General features: G+C 29.8%; 1 long non-coding RNA gene across 1 annotated transcript; it reads left to right on the forward strand.

Moving 5' to 3' along the window:
* The first annotated feature begins 7,504 nt into the window (after positions 1-7,504).
* Positions 7,505-17,980, forward strand: LOC147813940 (uncharacterized). The gene is made up of 3 exons (XR_015432638.1): positions 7,505-7,637; positions 9,787-9,894; positions 17,841-17,980. It is a non-coding gene; the product is annotated as an uncharacterized LOC147813940 (long non-coding RNA).
* The last annotated feature ends 8 nt before the right edge of the window (positions 17,981-17,988 follow it).

Below are 17,988 nucleotides of genomic sequence, written 5' to 3' on the forward strand. Positions count from 1 at the left end.
GAAGAAAAGGGGCACCACCTATGCTGAAGAGCTCAAGAAAAATCGCTCGACTAAGGTCCCAAAGGTAAAGGTAGATTTCTGCGTCACAATCAAGAGGAAGGATGAGAGTGTCGCAGGTGATCCAATACAACTGGTAAAAGAGAATTTTGAGCCTAGTGAACTCAAAATCGGAATCAGGAGAATTAAAAAGACAAGAGATAGTGGAGCACTAATCAAATTAGAAAAGAAAAGTGGCACATTAAAAATAATTAGTGAATTTAATAGCTCCGATTTGAGCGAAAATTTTAACTGCCAGGTGGTAAAGAGATGGAGGCCCAGATTGATAATATATGGAATTGAAGAGCTGAACGAAAAAGAGGATCTCGAGTCCAAACTCATAGAGGCAAATAAAGAACTCGAAGAAGCCGAAGTAGAGACTCTATTCTCAATCAAAGGTAAAAAGGGCACTCACTGGATCCTTAGACTTGACCTTATTACTTCACCAAAGTAATCAGAAGAGGACGTGTCAGCCTTGGCTCTGCACTCCTACAAAGCAAGCGAGTATTTGAGGCCGCTGCGATGCTACAGACGCAAGCGTTTGGGTCATATGGCAAAAGATTGCCGACATGAAGAAGCCCTTGTGGGTGGCTGCTCCACTGCTGTCGATCCAGTCTTGGTACTGCGGTTTGACTTCGCCTTTCGTTCTTGCTGCATCCCTCACGGGAATTTCAAAGTCCTCTTTTGCCATACGACAAGATTTGTGATTTAATCATGCGTGACTAGGGGCCTTGTGCCTTTCGGTCCACCTTCTGCTTGACCTCAAGTGCTTTGCGGGTTTCGTAGCGGCGAGGCATCAAAATTCTTGGCGTATGGGTATATTTGCCTGGGTCGCCGTATTTCACTCATTATTCTAAAATGCTCTTTCCTTTATAGAGAGAACTGTAAAAAAATAATGCAAAAAGATTTTGTTTGTTTATTACCTAGAGTGTCATTAATCATTATATATTAGGTAAAAACTGGCAGAAATTTCTCAGAATTTTTTTTTTCTCAATACTTTCAGGTCTTGACGAAGTGACGAATTCTAGAGTGATTTTGGGATAGATGAAAATGGCCCATAACAAACTTAAACTTCGTACAATCTTAAATTTATTTATTGGAAATAGGCTTCGCTCATCAACCCCTGTAATTGCTTCTCACTCATCCTTGTTTTTTTATCCCCTTAAACGTCAAGTCCATATTTTTCACAAAACCACACAACGTTTTGTTTTCAAAATAAACAATTATTGTAGGTTTATATAAGAACATTTTGTTAATATGTAAATCATAGCAAAATAGATGACTATTCAGATTTCAAAAATAAACATCTGTACTTGAAAAAAAAATTAGCTGAGAAATAGAGAATAGGACTCAAGAATAAAAAATAAATGAGAAGAAATTTTATTTGTTTACGAGATTTATAACAATTCAAACGGGTAGTGATTTTTATCAAACTTTATTAAGTTCTTTTATTTTTAAAACATTTCACGACAAATGTTAAGATTCATATCTAGCAACACGTATTCTCTCTCTTTGCTACTTTTGATTAACATCTTCTCGCGTACGAGTTCTTAAAATAAATATTTCACGAGGGCAACACTAATTTTTTACAATAATGATTTAAAAAATATTTAGAGCAAAAAAACTGATAAAATCTCGAAAAAGCATAAAAACAGTTGAAATTGCAATAACTTTCGAACAAATTGGAATGACGAAACAAAATTCGTGTTAAGTCGACTTGAACTCTGTGGTTGAATTTCAGCGAGCTACAGATAGAATAAAAATGGAAATTTTTTCCTACTAGTTAAACAACTAATAATTCTCGAGCTAATTGTCAAATTTTTTTTTTATTGTATCGTAAATACCTGTATTTTTTTTCTACATATAGCCCTGGATACATAAAGTAGCCACATACCGCCATTGTGGTGACTGCAATTCTTTTGTGACCGCAGCTTTCAATGTAGAAATACTGAGCATCTATTCTTAAATGTGACTTTTAATTAATATTTTTATATTCTTGGAGATAACTGAAATATTTACTTCTTTTTTCTTTAAATTCTTTTTTTCTTCCGAAATTATGTATTTTGTTTTTATTCTATTCAGTGAAAATAATATCTCATCTATAAGTCAAAACTCAGATCAGGGGTGGCGAACTTTTATACACCAACGTGCCATTTTTTCTAAAAAATTGTTTAATGAGGTCATAGATGTGCCGTCAAATAATTTTGACTTCGTGATTATTGGGAAAATAATAATACTAAATACTATCAACTCAAAACTCTTTATTTACATTGAAAAAAAAAACATTTTGCATTGTCTCAGTTATACGCGTTATTCAACTTAAAGTAACATCAGTGTGATTTCTGTTGTTGCAGATTCGGTGACAAATAACTTAGATTAGGTTGTAAAATGTTAGTTTAAGCAGGACTGTTAATTTTTTTTGCTAGTTATTTATTGTTAGCTTGTTTTTATGGTTATTAATTGTTTCTTTATCATTAATTGTACATTTTTTTATTAATAATTGTTTATTATTTTGTGAATTTTAATTTAATTGTTATACATATGCTTCATAGTGTACTAACATTTGTGTAATAACAATTCATAGTGTAATAACAAATGTGATCGGTGGCGTGCCCAAAATATTGTGTCGGGTGCCATAAATGGCACGCGTGCCATTGGTTCGCCATCCCTGACTTAGATCATACTAATTTTCAGCTCTATAGTAGCGTTCCTGCGGTCTGTAGAGCAGCGATCAATTTAGCTTATCGTACTCACTGTACTTTTTTTACAGACCTTCGTAATTTTAAGTTTCTAAGTCTTATAGTTTTTGCAGAGCAGAAAAAAATTGTCCGTTTAGCACCCAAAATAACGTAATTATTTTTTAATATAAAGTAACTTTTAAATAGAAAACTTTTTTTCACATTTTTGGAGTAGTAGTGATAGCTTTATTAAAGACCACATTTTTATTTATTCGTCAAAGGTAAAGGGTAACTTTCAACTTTGCCCTTTTTTTGATACATAAACTAGTTTCTAGATTAGGTTCAAAACTGTATAATACATACATGAACTCTGATTGGTTCTATGTAATATATGAACATATAAGTTTTTTCTAAGTGTACAAACTTAGACCTCCAAAAGAAAGGGTTTTCTTACCTCTAATAACTAAAGCTTAGAATTGTAAGAGAAAGTGTTGACTTTTTAATGAAAGCATTTAAAACTATAGAAATAACAGTTCGCATTTAGAATATCAAAATTCATTTCAAATGAGCTAATGAAACATAGTGAAAAAAGTTGGATTTTTTTGTTTGAATATGACGACCACATACTTAACATTTATAGGATGACACTTGTCAAACTTTTTAATTTTCCAGCTCTGATTTACTAGATTTAGAAACTCGTTAAAAAGAAAAGAGGAAACTATTCAGGGCCACTTTACGTCTATCCTATGCTCATTCAAGTAATAAAAAAAAACCTAACAAAATGTAGTAGCTCATAAAGAATGAATATTAACATCAAGCCCATTGGAAACGAATGCGTAGGAGTAAAAATTAGAAGGAAACAAAAAGGTCGTTACTGTAGGTCACATGACCGTGTTGTCAAAACTTCTTCCTAATTTAAATCCTCGTTGCCAATAACGCGTAGTAAAATAATATATGCTTTGTTTTGGATGAGTAATTGTAAGGATCGAATTATGTGACAAGTACATCCGATGGCAACCATTCATATCAGTTTTTAAATGACAATCTGGTTTATACACAAAACTTTATTTGATTGATTAGAGAAATAATTTGGAATAATTAACTTTAATGAGTTTCGAAAGCTTCTAATAAAAATTAGCATTTTAATTAAAGTATTGAAATGAGCCGTTAGTTAAATATTCTTTTCACATATCTTTCATTATATTTTTACTTATTAATTATGTGTTAGTTAATAATTGTTTGCCGCAATTGTGTTAATGTTTGCATAAGGAAATTTTTAGACGGGATTATAGTTAAATATAGTTTTATAAGGATTGTAGTAAAAGTTCAATTTCAGTTCTTAAAAAGAAAGTAACAAAGAGTCTAAAAAAACTTTTTAATACTTTCAGGATTCCTTCCGCATACTCTTGTCCAGATAGTGTACCACCAAAAGACTTAATTAATTCTTGCATAAATTAAATAAGATTCAAAAATTTAGAAGAACCCCCCAAAAAAAAAATTTCGAAGACAAAATTAATGAAAGGAATGCATGTGACTGTCCATTGTTCGCCATCTTAGCTAAGTATATCGCGGTTCGATTTTTCATAATTTTTATCCATCTAAAAAATAATTCGAACTGAGCAAACGATAACTTTTAAGATCACTCGCGTCTTTAAATGAATTTATCAGTTTCGTTTTGCTTTAAAAAGAAATTTGTTGTATGTAAAAATAAATATTTCTGGTGTATTACTTTTCATCTTTATTAAAATAAAATGCGCCTGCATTTAGAATAGTTAAAAATACATAATATTTAATATAATAAAAAGCGAAGTATTTTTCTCCTTTCGCAGATATCTTTCTTCTTATGTTTATGCAAAATGCGAAGAGAAACGTGAACCGGAAAGAATTTAATTTAAAGAGTATGAACTCTAAGAATTCTTAAGAGAATATCTAAATATTTCATGACGTGCCTCTCATATAGCATTCCTATTTTTACTTTTATTATATTCTTTATTTGAAGAAGAATAACATTAGAGAACAGAAAAAAAAGCTAAATATTTCCGAACAGCTGCTACTTGCATATTCAATGCAGGGAGAAACAGTCCTAATCAAATTTTCCATCATGTTAAGTTGTTTACAGGTCTCTTCGATCTGTTTATTTTGTGGTTTGCATTGTTAATTTAACTGCCAAGGAAATATTATCGTATTATAACATTTGCAATATGTTACTCCCTTATCATTATTGTCATTAATAATAAGAAGCCCTATAACTACATTATAACTCCTTGTAACTACATTCACTACGCAATTCGCAATAAAGATTTATTGCGCATTTGTTGTTTTAGCGTAAAAACAAAATAAGTATTATTTTCTGTATCAGGGAAGTATTTAATTCATGAATGGAATGTTTAAATGTTATTAAACGAACATTTATAAATTTGGAACACATTTCAATATTTATTATGTAAATTATTAATAACATTTTCTTTAGAGTGAAGAAAAAGCCTCGAAACCCTAGAAAGAAAATATGAAAAAAAAATTACGTTTCGAACATTAATTTGAGAAGATCTGAAAAATAAATAAATAAAAGAAAACTCAATTTCGGTACCCAGATCCGGAGGGTCATTTTTTTAAAATTATATCTCTAAAAATTTAGTTTTAACAGAAAGTTTAAAACAAAATGGATACATGAGGATTTTTACGATGTTTAAGGTCTTTTTTAAGGGTTACCGGATTTTTTTTCCTTAAGCAATTCTGTGAATAACATTGCAGGAATTTTTATTTTAATCAAAATTTCAGTCCTTTAGCTCCAAAAATATTTTAAAAGATCATTTGGAAAGTTATTTTTTGTAAGTATGTATGCTAATACCCGGTTTTATCCCTCTTCAATCAAGTTCATATTAATAAAATATTTCTAGATTTATTTATCGTTTTTAATTAAAAACCGCTAAATTCTAACAATTATTTTTAAAAAATTAAACACATATTATTCAATTCTAAAGATCTCAAGTTACTTTGTTTTTTTTAAACCCACCCTCGCTTTTCTCACAAAAAATTCAATTGAAATGCATTTGAATAGTTTTAATTAAACTGTAATTAAAAACAATAACTAATATATTCCACTGTATGGAAGAATATTTTTCTGGTAAAAATGGCTGTTTTAAAATGGCATTAGTTTAAATCTTTAAAGTACGGTCTTAATCTAAAATAGCACACGTTATTTCTTATTATGTACTTTAAATTGCTCTTACAGTAATAAAATTTCTTCTTATAGTTAACCCAACTAGTTATTGTTCTAAAGCATTCTTCACTTGAAGGAGAACATTATTGTACTAAAAAAAGTTTGTTTTCCCTAGTTAAATTCATTGATTACTTAATAAATAAAAACATATAATTTTTTAAATTATTTTTCATGTATTTTAATTACACAACGTGTTTTATAACTCTTAATATATATTTTTAGAATCCTTGTGAAATAAAATAAAAAAAAAAGGTATGCACACCAGGGTTTGAAAATTATTAAGTTGACAGACAAAAAAAAAAAAAAAAAGAAAGAAAGAATTCATTCAAAGAATTTAGACAATAAAAAAAAGAATTATAAAAATTTAAAAGAATTTCATTTCATGCAAATGTATCACTAAGTTGACTAATAAAAAGAACTGTGTCTTAAACACTGATATGCTTACACTAAAATTATCATAATTACCGTCAGCAAGTCTAAATAATTGGCCCCTTAATTCAAAAAGGTTGAGCACCCTACTATATAAGTTCCAATAAAAGCATTTTTTATTTTTATTTTATAAAATATTTTTCCTTAATTTACAAAGAAAAATAACCCTTTAAACTTTGAATATAGTTTTTTTACGTTAGAGAATTGTTTCCTCGCTTTATTAAAATAAATTTCATTTTAATGTGGTTAATCGGTAAGTGCACACAGTGTTCCAATTTAGTAATTTTTTAAATTCCGCTTTTCCATCACGATTATTTCTTATTAAGCAATATATTATTATAATTTAAATTAATAATTTAATATAATATTTTTAAAAGGAGGGTTCACCTAAGTCTATCTCCAAGAAAACTTGAAATTATCAAGAAAAAAAAATCAAGTCATGATAAAAATTCGACTTGTGAGATACGAGTAATGCCAAAATTATTTAAGAAATTTCATAATAATTTAAATATTTTGCAAACGTTATGAGTATAATTTGAAAGGTATAATTTGAAACCACATTTTACCGTTTTTGTTTTTCTGATGCAGACGATTATGACCAATTTTGAAGAGGTAAAATTGCTCAAAAAAGTTTCGTAAAACATGAAACAGTGTTTAAAAAAAAAGAAAGAAAAAAAAATATTTGGAATATGGGGATGTAATTATCGACCATGTCATCCTTCATCTATCAAAAGGTACCTTTAGTTAACATGTATTATTTATTAGTGAAATGGTTATAATAATCTTAGTGGTAGTTATACCACATTATTCCCCTTCCAGAGTTTTATCATTGATAGATTTCGATGTAAGAATACCACTAGTTGATATATGCTGTAAATTCTAAAATATATTTTTCCCTCATTATATTTTTTTTCTTTATTAAATTTATTGTACGGAAGAGTTGCATTTTCTTTTCCTGATTTTTAAGCTCTCTTTTATGAGCATTCAGTTAATCAATGTAGACAATCCATCGAGTTCATCTCAAGTTTGAAGGTCATCCATCCTTCAGGGATAATTATTACCCACTATTAGAACCTTTGTCTATCCAAAAGTACCCACAAATAGTAACAAGTTAACATGTTTTATATATGAGTGAAATGGAATTTAATAATCTTAGTGGAAGTTACGCCACAAAAAGAAGGACGGACTGCTGTGGATAATTTCTTCAATACCGCCTTAAGTTTTTTTGGACGCAGTGCAAAGTCTGTTTCCTTTTTTGGGCCTCTTTGATAACTGTAAGTATTTATTTTTATTATTTTTTTTTCATTCATAATTTTCTTTTTACTTTCTTTTTGTTTATGTACGTGATGGCACGTCGATGCTGACTTTCACACGTCAAGTATAAAAATAATAGTTTTTTTTTTTCTGAAAGTGCCCGTTAATTTTTTTTTTCTTTGGTTCAAGGCAACAGAAGGTCAGAAAGTAATCAGAAATGCGGGAAAACTGGTTCGTATCCTTCCGCGCTTTTTTAGATTCACTCGTTTGATAGAAATTTATACCTCACTAATCAAGGACGTTTTTCTTTGCAGTTTCCCCTGATTGATATAAAAAATCCGAACAGTATAACTTTAAACACATTTAAAATATGAACTGTGTAAAAATTTGTTTATTAAAAACGTGAAATCAGTCGACCAAATAAAAACATTACTATCTAAATTTTAGTCCATTACAAACTTTAAAATAGACTTAGCGTAGGAAAGCAGTTAAACTTGTTTTTCTGTTAACTTTAAATTCTTAAAACTTAAAATGGTTGATTTAATCTGCAAATAAAAAGGTTTACCTTTTAATCAAATGTTTATCAATAGTTATTTTAATTACAGATTATTTTGTCTAGTTTTTAAAGCATCAATAACTGTGGATTACTTAATCTATTTAACTATTGAAAAAATGATTAAAAACTGGAATTAGGCCTATACGTATTTTTTACAAAATGCGAAATACATGTGCAGTCGGCAAAATAAAAACATTACTCTTTAAATTTTAAGCCATTCAAAACTTAAAAAATAGACTTGGTGTTGAAAAGACATAAACTTGTCTTTCTTCTTAAAATCTGAAATGCTTGATGTAATGCACCAATAAAATGGTTTATCTTTTAATTAAATATCCCGCAGTGAACTGATCGTAAAGACACGGTTCCCAGAAGAACACCGAAGTCAAGCATCAGTGACTGTGGTCAGTAAGCGAGGATTGATCGCTTTGATCAGCCTGCGTAGGGACCGAGAGTGTGCGGTATCGGTCCTCCTTAAACTGTTCTACCGTAAAGTGCTCGATTTGGCGAGGTCTTAGGGCTACCAAAGCAGGGGAGCCATACCTTCTACAGAGGATCAAAATTGCGATGGCCTGTCATCGGATCATCTTCAGGTGTGTTTCCCTGACCGTCGCCAACTGCCCATTGTGTAGCTCTAGTGCGACGAAAACAAAATACCTACCTACCTTTTAATTAATTGCTTATAAATAGTTATTTTGATTGCAAAATATTTTGTCGAATTTTTAAGGGATCAATAATTGTCTATTGCGCTGCAAAACAATCTATCTATTTAACGTTTGCAAATTGATTAGCTCCTTAAAGGGTTGAGTAAATACAAAATCTTAGCTAGTTAAAATAAGCTGCAATTGTTATGATTGTATGTGCATGTATATTAAAATTAAAAAACTTTTTTTTCAAAATTAAAAAATCGTGATTTCTTTAACCCTTTGAGCAAAATTTTTATTTTAAACACATTTTACATACTTTTTTCTTTATGTTGTATTAATTTATGTTGTAAAAAAAAAAAAAAAAAAGAAGGAAAAAAAACAGTTATTCATCATTGAAATTTCTTTAATTTACAAAATCAATTTTTGGTACATTTTTTAATATAAATGAAAGTAATTTCAAACTACTTTTTTAAAAATTTTATATTTTAGAACAAATATAATTGCGACAATCTAAAATATTTTTTAATAACTATTAGATTGTTTTGTATAATTGAAAAATAACAAAATACATTTCTGCTTGTAATTAAAACGTCAGAAAAAATATATATAAGAGACATCGGTGTTCCATCTGCATCAGAGGGATAAATTCTTGTATGGAAATTAATGAAATAGTGAGAAAAATAAAAAAAATGGCTGAATGGAAGGAGGGTAGAAAATGAAGCGAATCGAACACTGGACGAATCAGTGAATCAGCGATTGTATGTGGCTCGAAAAAAATTAATCTCGTTATAAATATGAAGACTGAGTAAAAGGGACTAAATTACAGTAGTAGCAAAATATTTGTTTAACTTAATGTTTTGTTTTAATATTTTTTAGACCTTAACGGATTTACTTGTTTTTTAAATGTATTTAATTTGTGTTCGCATCTGCGAAAATAATACAACTATATTTATCTTATTACAATTTCAGATGAAGAAAATGATTTCCTTTTAACCCAGATATAATATTTCCGTTTTAAAACTAAGACAGATATCAACATCCGGCAGAAGAAAAATAAGAAGATTCTCAGTATCTCAAGTAAACTTTCTTTTGTTTATAAGGTTGAAAAACCTTTGACTAGCTACGCTTTTTAATAGCCTCTACTTTTTTAGTAGATTTTTTTTATTAACACCATATGAAATGCTAATTAATTAAAAAGTTATTTTAATATAAATAGATTTAAAAAATAATAAGAAAATAAATAATTCTTTTACTGATACTCGATTTTAAAACGCGTCTATAGCTGTTATTTTGATAAAATTAAGTTTCTAGTACTGTTTTATTTGATTTGGCTCATAGGCGTAAACTTTCTGGGTAGTTTTCGAATTAATTATAAACTTTTTGAACAATAACTGAGGCATTTCCAATCCTTTATTTTTGCTAATTAATTTCTTTGAAGTTGAGGTAAAGGAGAATAACTTGAACTTGAAAAAAGAAAGCTAAGTAAAATTAAGTTTGCTTATTCTATTTTATAACCGGGGTTTAGATGCAGACCCAATTCTGAGTTCACAACAATCAATGTTAAACTCCGTAGCCTCTTAATTCTGAATCTAATCCAAAAGCCAATGATACTCCTGGATCAAGCATTGGGAAAAACAAGCCTTCGTGGTAGACTTTTTGATGAAACTAACCCGCATTTGGGTTACACGGAGAGGAAAATCACGAAAACCTTTCACGGTTAGTCCGAAAGCAAGCCAATTCTAACTCATGATCCATCTGCCACTAAGGATATTTTAAGTCAGCACTGAGTTCGATGCGAGCCGGAAGTAGAATTCAATTCAACCAGCCAACACTAGGAATCGAACCTGGCTCACCTCGTTGGGAGCCGAGAGCTTTATCCCCTGAACCACCGCGATTCAAAAGATTGTTCATTCATAATTGAAGAAAAAACTCTTAAATACACTGGTTATCATAAATTAAGGAAAAATCACAAAAATAGCGATAACTCTTTCAAAAGTAAGCCAAACCGTGCAAAATTTGCATATGTTGTCCACTAAGAGTAGCTGAGTAAAATTGCAATATGCAAATTAGTGGCGCTGCACTCGGCTTACGTCATCTGCCTGGAGCATAAAAGTCCAAGTTTGAGAGAAAGCACACAAATTTTACTGTGATTGCGACATTGAAAATCTGAGATAGCCAATTCGTAATAATGACCTCTAGGCATCATTTGCCTGAAGAACTACGATGGAGAGCCATCGGGAGACTAGAGGCAGGGCAGAGTCAATCAGAAGTGGCCAGATGGCTAAATGTGAGTCCATCTGTGGTTCATAGACTTTGGAGGCAATTTCAAACCACAGATTCGGCATCTAGGAGGTTCAGTCAAGGACGGCCAACTGTTACGACCAGTGCCGATGACCGATATTTGACATTAAGTGCACGCAGGAATAGAACCGCTACTCCGACACATCTTAGATCCTCTCTTGCTGCAGCCACCGGAAGGTTGGTGTCAACGTCAACTGTGCGCAGAAGGCTCCACGAAGGTGGTCTGTATGCGAGACGACTAGCCATTTGCGTGCCGCTCACATCACGCCATAGGAGAGACCGTTTGCAGTGGGCCCGACAACATGTCCACTGGACGTCAGATCAATGGAGGCCTGTTCTCTTTACGGATGAGTCCAGGTTTAGTCTAGAAAGTGACAGTAGACGTTATTTGATATGGAGAGAACCTGGGACCCGTTATCATCCATCAAACATCCGTGAAAGAGATGCATACGGAAGAGGCAGTGTCTGTGTTTGGGGAGGCATATCCTTAGGAGGGCGCACATACCTCCATGTCTTTCCAAGGGGAACCGTGAATGCTCAGGTTTATCGAGACAACATCCTTGATGCTTATGTGCGCCCATATGCCGGGGCAATTGGTGATTGCTTCCTGTTACAGGACGATAATGCAAGACCACACAGAGCTCGCATTGTTGATGATTATCTTCAACAGGAAACAATTACTCGCATGGAGTGGCCAGCTCGATCCCCGGACTTGAATCCTATCGAGCACGTTTGGGATGCTCTAGGGAGGCGTGTATCTGCCATCAATCCGCCCCCTCAGACCCTTGCCACGCTTGCAACTGCTTTACAAGAGCAATGGCTCTCACTTCCTATTGAACTGATAGACCGCATAATTGAAAGCATCACACATCGCTGTTTGTGCTGTATTGCTTCTAGAGGCAATCATATTCCATATTAAAGGTACTTTTTCTATTGCAAACCGATACTTCCAATTTGTTTATTTTATACATGTGCTAATTTCTATACTACTATTAATGTCTGATAATTTCTTTTTATGTTGTTTAATACCTTACTATGTGTTGTATATTGTGGGTAAGTTTCATAAAATTCCATGTGTAATTTCTTGAGTTATCGCGATTTTTGTGAATTTTCCTTAATTTATGATAACCAGTGTAGTTCAAATATATGAAAACTCTAATAGGAAAGACTGAAAATAGAATTAAAAAGCTAAAACTTAGCATAATCATTTTTCTAAAAATACTTAATATTTATTAAAAAACACTATAGCTCTTAGTTAGCTTTAAAGTTTTTGTTGTAATATTGTCAAGTTTAATTGAAAATAATATTCAAAAATAAGAAAAAGAACACAACTTTTTAAACACTGCATACAGAACGAAAAAAAAAATATTTTGTAAAATTTATAAACTCACTTTTGAAATTATTTCCTAGTTTTCAATTTTAAACTTTTATTTTATAATGAAAAATAATAATTAAGACGATTTAAGTGTTAAAAAGAGGGTTAAGTTTGGAGTTTTTAGATTGTGTTATAATGTTATATGTATATGGGTATCCCTGTATAGTAGCGGTTCCCAATTTTTTTCGGCTATGGAACCCTAAATGATCTACATTCTTTCGACTGGGCACCTACTTAATAACTAAAGTATATAAAGACAATTGCGAACGAATCTAAAAGAGACTGCTTTATTTTAAAAAAATATTTAATAAGAAGAATGCCATTTTTTCATCGTTTTATTATCTTAAAATAGGTCTCTCAATAATAACCTTAGGTTAATCTTGAAAAGTTTGCCTTCACTCAATCTCTTAAAAATATTAAATTTCTGACATGAATCAATATCTAAACTTTTAATATTCTTAGTCAATCATTATACACTTTTCATGCACATTTTTCTTCAATTATCCAATCAGAAATAAGGCAAATTTCTCGGGAAATGTTTTGATTCGTTGTTTGTCTACAAATTAAAAAAAAATATATCTAGAATTTTTCAGGTACTTAAATAAAGAACGTGCAATTTATTCAATATTAAAAAAAATTAAAAGAAATATATATCTGGTTATTGCTGAAACTTATTCCTATCATATCACATCGTAACGTTAATTATCTTACTTATATCATATCAGGAAAAAAACTACATTCGTATAATTTTGGGAATTAGTATAGACACCATTAGCGCAAATGTCTAATATAAATAGAACGAATTCTGTTGAACTTACCAGTCGAACACCTGTATGTCATTTCCTTTTTCCTATAAGATCATAACAACGTCATTGTCCTTGTACTCTGTTAATTATGTGAATGAGTTTGACATTAGTTAATTTTTTGTCTCTCCTAATTGAATAGCAGGAAAACAATTTTTTTAATAAAAAAGAAAATTAACATTACTTTTCAGCAAAGAAATAGAAACATAAATATTGATTTACATAACAAATGTGATATTATTTAAATTTATACCTATAAGTCCATAATGTTGATATTACATTAATGCTGATAAACTTAGAAATGTGTATAAAAGTTGTATTGTCAAGTATTATTACAGGGATTACCTTCTACAGTTTCCATAACCTTGAGAAAACGATCTTTCTTCTTAAAAAGAATGTTCCGTAATCACCGTCGTTAATAAACATTTTAAAAGTTCTATATCGAAAAAGAACTCAAATAATAAGGGGTTGGAAAATATTGCTTAAGGCCTTAAAATTAAAATGCCATTGAAAACTGACGAATTGCTATAGAGGAAGGCGGGATTAAAAAAAGCAAAGCTTATTTTTTTTTTTATACAACTTGAAGGTGCTTCTAATTGTCACTTATTATCTTGTCTCAGTTTCATTCAAGTAATCAAACATGTTTTGATGTTTTTGATTCTATCTCTCTCAGCTGTGATTCTTCAGATTCTAGCATTTTTGTTTTTTCATCCTTTAAATATCAATCTGCAATCCTTATTGTGTCTTTTAAATGGATCCTAAAACTATACATTAACGCTGACGTTTACGGAACATCCTGCTTAAGGTTTTGTCTTTTTTTACTGTTTTGTGTTTGTGGTAAACTTAATTTATTACACTGTTTGATTTCCTTATCTTGAGTCTCATGCTTTAGCAGATTAACTCTTCATTTAATCTCGTTCTAAATCTAACACTGAAATTTTAAAAATCATTGTAAATAGAGCCATGGTGGCTCAGGGGATAGAGTTCTCAACTCCCAATGAGGTAACCCAGTTTCGAATCCCGGCGATGGATAGTAACAGTACTGCAAAATATCCTCGGTGATAATTTAAGCCATAAACAAACAAAAATAATTTAACTTGAGCAGTTTCACTCAAGAAAAAAAAATTTAAATTTTGCTGCTCATTATAAATTTTTAATGGTTTACATCATTCTTGAATCATTTATTAATTAATTAAGACTATTGCTAAAATGAGATAAACTAAATTGTTTATCAATTTGTCTTAATTTATTAGAAATATATATATATAAAAAAAAACGCAAGCAGTCCAATATTTAATCAAAGCATATCATAGAATTTTAGAAATTTACAATAAACTAATATTTAATATTGCAGTGGGAGAAAAATAACTTAAATCATATTTTTTCTCTTCTCAAATTTATCCTCGGACTCAGTGGTGCGATAGCCCTAGATGAGACATGGCCTTTCTCAAATTCATTTTTAAGTTGATAAAAACTAATGAATAAAAATAATTTTATTATTAAATTTGGATGAATTTAGGACCATGCTTAGGCAGAGTAATATTCAAAATTTCAAATACTAAGTCTATAAAAAGAATAATTATTAATATATTCAATCAATACTCTAAATCTAAATTAATTATTTAGAACAATTAAATCAATACTTTGTTAAATATTGGTATTCGTGTTCTCTCTATCAAATTTAGATTTCCTTATATTGGATAGGCTAATTTCACAAATTTATAATTCAGTGCTGTTGTGGCTCCGGCGATAAGGCGCTCTCCTCCTAATGAGGTTCCAGCAATGGCTGGTAAAAACGAATTCTGCACTCGGCTCACACTAACTACAGTGCTGACATAAAATATCCTTAATGGTAGACGGACCATGGGTTAAAGTCCCCTTGCTGTCAGGCTAACCATGGGAGGTTTTCCTCTCCGTGTAATGCAAATGCGGGTTAGTTCCATCGAAAAGTCTTTTTAAAAGGCAAATTTCTCCCAATACTTGATCCAGGAGTTCTCTGGTCTTCTAGATTGGATTCAAAACTACAAGGCTACAGAATTGAACGTAGGTAGTCATAAACTAAGAATTGGGTTGGCTGTTTGATGACGGTTATAAAATTTATAATTAAAATTTATCGAACAGTTTCAGAAAAATTATTTATACCATTTAAGAATTTTAACTATTTATCTTCTAGTTCATTGCCAGGAATTATCAACTATCAATTGGATCTTTAACAGGAATTTTAAATTTTTTTTAATATTTTCCCGAATTAAGTCATATGTATTAAGTCTATATCTTTCAGGAAAGAAATTGGCCCCAAATTAGATTTATTCCAGAGATATGTAAGATCAGAAATCGAACGAGTATCTTAGTGCGACACATTATATTATTTCGGCGTTGAACAAAAACTCAGGACAAAATAAAACTACTTCATCGAATAATAAGAAAAGATCGAGTATTAACAAGAGATCTTCAGGCATCAAATCTCCAAAGAATAAACTCTTAATTAAAAAAATTACATTTAAATAAAATGGGACGTAAAAAGTCAATTACCTTTCAATAAAAAATAAATATCCAGTAAGATTAAGTAAGAACACTGAAATGAAATATTTTAAAATTATTAGAAATAGTAGCTAAACTAATCCATATCACTTTTGATTTTATCTCCACCTTTTTTCTTTTATCTTAAGTTGGATGCAACAAAAAAGTTAAGTCTTGGGTTTTTAATGCTTTATTTTACATCCTACCATACTATGCCATTCAATAAATAGATGTAATTTAAAATTCAGTTCTTATGATAGGAAGAGCTTTACTATTATTCAGAATTTTGACATGATAAACATCTAACAGATAAAGTGTTATTAAAAATTAATTAACCAAAATAAGCTATTATATAGTTTTTTTAATGGACTGGTAATAAATATATGAAGCATAAATTTATCAAAAACAAGATAATTAATCTTGTTTTTGATAAATTCATTTTGATAATTAAACAAAAATAATAAATTTTTTGGTATTTTAGTTATAAAATCAGAAAGCAAAAGTTTATAGTCAGAAATCAGATTTTGATTGCAAAAAGATATAATTTTTATTATAGGTGCCAAAAGTAAAAAAGTTTAAAAGAAGCGCTTTTTAATTTGTACGTATTTTTCAACTCGGCTTTTAAAGTAAATGTAACAGTAAAATTAAAAACAATAAAATTATGCCTAAAGTAACATATATCAAATGCTTTTATTACATTATTTTTCAAATGGTATAATTTGTAAAACATTTTTTTCTTTTGACTAACTGTCAACACTTTAACACTATAATTAAAGGCTTTTTAAGCTACTTAAAAGGGAAAATATATTTATTAAAATATATTAAATATATTTAAAATAAAGAAGTATAGAGATGCGTAATAAATTAAAATATTTTTAAATGTGCTTAGCTGAACATTTTCAAATGATTGAATATTATGTTAAAAATTCATATGTGCATCACATTAGAATTTTTGCATTAAAAAAAAACCAAAACAATGAAATTTTGTTTGGTACATAAAAACATTTAATATAATATATTATTCTAAAGCAATTCTTATAAAGCAGAAAAAGTAAAATTATATTAAATATAAATAAAATTATAAATATATAACCATAAAATAATAAACTTAATAATAAATTATTGAAACTTGGTATTTTGATAATAAATTTCAGCATGCAAATCAAGCATAAAGGATAAAAATAGATATAAATATCTAACCAGCAGTGTTATGGCATGACCATTACACTGCTGGTTAGATATATTATAAATGACAAGCTTCAATAATTCATGTATATTTTTTGTTATGCTATATTTTTTTTAATGTCTGTGCATTTTTTGTTACTTTTTTTATTGTCATACTATCTATATGACATTTTCAGGGAAGTTTATCATAAATCATTATAAATTATATTTTATGCAAAGGCGTAGCTAGGCTTTCGTGCCCCTTATAATATGGTGTAGGATTTAAAAGGAGACTTATAGGGATCAGTTTTAGATAATGCAACATTTTAAATCAACCACACTTGGCATTATTTTTTTTAAAATTTACATTAAATAATATTTTGCAACTTTACATAATGATTTTTTAAATAGACAATGTAACTCCATAAATTTTAATTTGATTCAGTTAAAAATTTGACTGTGTATGTTAATGTTATTTCTAATGCAGTTAAGATGTTTTTTTATTTTATTCATTGCTTTTATTGAATAATAGAAATTTTGCATTGAGTTAATCGTTATTCTCACCTTATTTTCAACATTTAAGTATTACTGTGAAACTCAAATAGTGCTAGCAATAAAGCTAGAGGAAACTTCGATGTTTTCATTAAACATATCGCCAATTACGTAGTTAAAATTAATAATAATTAAAAAAAAACTTCTGGCAAACCAAACTATAATATTATTACATATCTTGTTAAATTTTTGGTAAAAAAAAAAAAAAAATTATAGCAGTTACATAGCCCAAAAATAGCAAATGAGACTGGGGATATTTAAAAGAGGAAAGTATTTTCTCTGGAACTCATTTTTAACTCTTTTTGCAGATTTTGCGTTCTTCTAAGGTTAACTCCGGCGACAGGTGTATAGTCTTGTTCCCCATTAGCTACGCCACTGATTTTACGCATCATAAGATTCTACATTCAAAGGAACTGTGAAATTAAAAGTGAGTACCTCTGAAATTATCGATTCATT

This window comes from Parasteatoda tepidariorum, chromosome 3, assembly GCF_982258835.1.
Source record: "Parasteatoda tepidariorum strain Cologne lab strain chromosome 3, Ptep-v5.0, whole genome shotgun sequence".
Lineage (NCBI taxonomy): Eukaryota > Metazoa > Arthropoda > Arachnida > Araneae > Theridiidae > Parasteatoda > Parasteatoda tepidariorum.